Source organism: Schistocerca piceifrons, chromosome 5, assembly GCF_021461385.2.
Source record: "Schistocerca piceifrons isolate TAMUIC-IGC-003096 chromosome 5, iqSchPice1.1, whole genome shotgun sequence".
Classification (NCBI taxonomy): domain Eukaryota; kingdom Metazoa; phylum Arthropoda; class Insecta; order Orthoptera; family Acrididae; genus Schistocerca; species Schistocerca piceifrons.
In genome coordinates, this window is record NC_060142.1 from 700,352,804 (window position 1) to 700,357,210 (window position 4,407).

General features: G+C 41.5%; 1 non-coding gene across 1 annotated transcript; it reads right to left on the reverse strand.

Annotated features, from left to right (window-relative positions):
* Positions 1 to 3,980: 3,980 nt before the first annotated feature.
* Trnac-gca lies at positions 3,981 to 4,052 on the reverse strand. The gene has a single exon. It is a non-coding gene; the product is annotated as a tRNA-Cys (tRNA).
* Between the last annotated feature and the right edge of the window lie 355 nt (positions 4,053 to 4,407).

Here is a 4,407-nt window from a genome sequence, read left to right on the forward strand (position 1 = left end):
CGATATTTGGAGCTAGATGCATGGGACATTACATTTCGGAAAACGCTTGGGATCTCAATATTTCGCGATCAACAGCTTCAAGTGTGTGCCTAGAACACAAAATTCCAGGCATTACATCTCACCATCGACAGTGCAGTGGCCGACAGGCTTCACTTTACGACCTAGTGCAGCGGCGTTTGTGTAGAATTGTCAGTGTTAAGCCGGCCGGAGTGGCCGAGCGGTTAAAGGCGCTACAGTCTGGAACCGCACGACCGCTACGGTCGCAGGGTCGAATCCTGCCTCGGGCATGGATGTGTGTGATGTCCTTAGGTTAGTTAGGTTTAAGTAGTTCTAAGTTCTATGGGACTGATGACCTCAGAAGTTAAGTCGCATAGTGCTCACAACCATTTGAATCAAATACGTCAACGGGCCACAATTGTTTGCGACCGGTTTGAAGAATGTAGTGGACAGTTCCAACGAACGATTTGGCCACCCAGATCGCACCACGCGAACCCCATGGAACATTTACGGGACATAATCGAGAGGTCAGTTGATGCACAAAATTCTGCACCGGCAACACTTTCGCAATTATGGACGGCTACAGACGCGATATGGCTCAATATTTCTACAGGGGACGTCCAATAACTTGTTGTGTCCATGCCACGTAGAGTTGCTGGCCTACATCGAGTGTGTGTGTGTGTGTGTGTGTGTGTGTGTGTGTGTGTGTGTGTGCGTGTGTCTGTGTTTGTGTGCGCGCGCGCGTGTGTGTGTATCTTTTACAGAAAGTTCCAAGTGTCGAAGGTTCAAATGGTTCAAATGGCTCTGAGCACTATGGGACTTAACATCTATGGTCATCAGTCCCCTACAACGTAGAACTACTTAAACCTAACTAACCTAAGGACATCACGCAACACCCAGTCATCACGAGGCAGATAAAATCCCTGACCCCGCCGTGAACCAAGTGTCGAAGGTCATGAAAGCTGAAAAGGGAGTGACACAGGGTTGTAGCCTATCCCCGACGTAACTCAATTTATACATTTAGAAAGCTTTAAAGGAAACCGAGCAGAAAACTGGAAAGAGACTTAAAAGTTCATGGAGAAGAAATTGAAACATTATGGTTTGCCGATGACGTTGTAATTCTCTCAGAGACGGCAAAGAACGTGGAAGATACGTTGAACAAAACAGGTAATGTCTTGAGAAGAGGTTATAAGATAAATGTCAACAAAAATGCAGCAACGGTACTTGAATGTAAAGGAATTAATCAGGCGTTGCTGAGGGAATTAGATTAGGAAATGACGCAGTAAAAGTTGTAATTTTTTTGTGTTTGGGCAGAGAACTAACCGTGAGCAGTCGAAGTGATGGGGATATGAAATATAGACTGGCAGTAGCAAGAAAAGCATTTCTGAAAAAGACGAACTTCTTAATATCGAATAACAATTTAAGATTTAGGGGGTGTTCTCCGAAGATACTTGTCTGAAGCGTAGCCCCGTACAGAAGTGTAACGTGAACGACAAACAGTGCAGATAGAATGAGAACAACACCTTTTGAAATGTGGTGGTGTAGAAGAAGGCGAAAGACTGGTTGGGCAGACAGGATAACTGATGAAGAGGTACTGAATTGCATTACGAAAAAAAGAAATGTGTGACGCACTATGCTTAAAGGGAGCGATGCGACACATCGTGTGTCATCAAGAAAAGGAATCGTCGACTTGAGAATGGAGGGAAGTGTGTGTGTGTGTGTGTGTGTGTGTGTGTGTGTGTGTGTGTGTGTGAGGGGTGGGGCGGGGGGGGGGGGGCTGGAAGGGGACGGATTTTGGTTTGACCACAGAAAGCAGTTTCAGGTAGATGTAGGTTGCACTAACTATGCAGAGAAAAGAATATTGCACAGGGGTACTTCAAATCAGTCTTAAGACTGACGACCACAACAACAACAATCCTGTGTTTATGGGGCTGAGATGGTAAACCAGTCCAGCGTGGAAGATGCTGCAGACTCCTTGGAAAACAAACTAAGAATTTCTGACCTTAGCGGCCAATTCTTTGTGCTGAATTTCTCCACAAAAGGCAATTTTATTGACCATTTCTCAAAACATTTTTTATAAGCGTGCGACTCCCCCTGACTGTACGTAAGTCTGTAGTTCGTAGCGAAAGCAGTTTTTCAAAACACAAGCTGATAAAGCGTACGTTATGTCAACATTTCCTCAGGTGAAATTGCGTGGACGAAGTCATCTACAGCCACCGAACGCGATACCATGAAGTCAGTAGATTCAGATTCTGTTTTGAATGATTTTGCAAAATTAAAGGCTGGAAAAATTTCAATACAACGTTTTTATCGAACGGAAAGATTCTCATTGCATATACTGAACAGTTGTCGGAATTATACATAACTTTATTAATAGAACGTTTCTCTTTCGCGGCACAGGTAAATTTCTGTTTTCGTTTTCAGTTGTAAGTACACAGATTTTGATTGTATCAATTTTTAGTTACTTTCAAGACAAATTTTGTAACAATTAGGTACTTACTGGTTAATTTTCTTCACAGGTAACACACTACTTACGCAGTAACAATGTCCTTTATTTAACACGTTTCCTATGGAAATTGAAATAATTCGCAAATTATATAATGAAAGTCCCATTATTAAAATAAATAACAAATTTCATATTTTAATCCTTTCCAACCACTTTAGTAGACACCAAGTATTTGCTAATGGTAGAATAGAACAATTGGTTTATTTATTTCTGCTTTTCCTAAGAGCTTTTGAATAATTTGGGAATTACGTTAAACGGAATTAACTGTTTCATCTTTTCATATTTAGCACTGGAATAAGATTCGGATATTTATTTCTGTTTCAAATGAACATCGACGTAGCACTTTAAAAAAAAGAAAGCATCTACTCCACGATCACTTGATTTAAATTTATTTTTAAAGTCTTAGCAAGAACCCGATAAAAAGCAACAAATGTCTAGGGAATGGGGAATGATGAGTCGATTGTGCGAAAAAATGTTCTCGGACCGGCCCTCTGTACAGAGAAAAATTATTTAAGCTGATATGCTTTCTAGACATACTTGTAAATTGCAATCCATCGCCACTATTCTCTACACAAATGTGTACCACAATATTTGTAACTTGTAACAATATGTAATCCTTCACTTACAATGCGTCTGAGTTCTAGTAATCATTTTTCATTGGATTCTATTTCTCTTACAATCTTGGTGCACATTCTTAAAGTAGTCGTTCACTTTTACAGTTTAACATTTGTAGTTTCAACCTCATTTTGAAGCGGTTTTATTTATCATGATATCTGGCTACAGTTTTTAGTTTTTCCCTAATACCAGTATGGCTTTCAGATCTTACGTTTTTCGCTCATAATAATATACTCGGTTCCCAAAAATAATGCAAAAGCTACATGTCGACAATCAGTTACCGTCAGTCAGATGAAGAGCAAAAGGAAGCATTATGTAACCCGTCACTACGGAGAAACGAAGTGTTCTGGGGTTGAGGTCCGTACAATGAAACGAATAGGCGAAGCGGCTTCCGTGTGAAAGCCACGCAATCACGCATGCATAGCTGCGTAGTTGTATGCCTGGGAGATTGACAAGCGGATAAACACGACCTCGTAAGGCGACAGTCGGTGACCTCCAGTGAGGCAGCGGGACTAGAATGTTTGTGCTAAAAGCACGCACGTCTCAATTCCAAGTTCCGCATTGCGTGTCGTACTGAATGAAGTAGTACAGGCCTTAGAACGCACTTCGAAGGCAACAGGTTTGCCAGATGAACAGTTTTTCAAGTGACCATTTGCGAAGAGCATTCGCCGGTATCAATTGCCATCACCTCTCAGTACGATCTGGCTGTTGGCGTGCCATTACATATCATAAGTTGATGTACATTTCATTTAACGGAACCTCAGGCATATTACAATTACAGAAAAGCGGTTAAAGACAACAAAATTCATTAAAGAAGGGAAGTTTAGCAGAAGTACATTTTGTGCATAACTTTAAAAATACAAGGGGGCACCCGGGTTTGAACCGGGGACCTCTCGATCTGCAGTCGAATGCTCTACCACTGAGCTATACCCCCACGAAATTTAGAAGGATTCATTAAGTGTTAATACAGTTTTCTCCAATTTGTATAATAATGTATAAGAAAACTTATTTGTATTATCAATGATATACTTTCATAACTACGTGTTTAACTTTGAAGGCGCTGAGATATCAGCTCCACACACGAGATTATTAACGTAAATACACATCAGGGGAAAACGGACAAATTTCGACGTTGTGACATCAGCAACGTACACAACAGCTAATTTCGACAGTTGCCGCACGTGACAGAGGATGCACTCGACCGCTGGTTACGAATGCGCTAGCGTCTAGAGCACGGAGGCGTTCAGTGGGTGACTCACTGCGTAAGTTTCCTAACCGAAATAACTCGA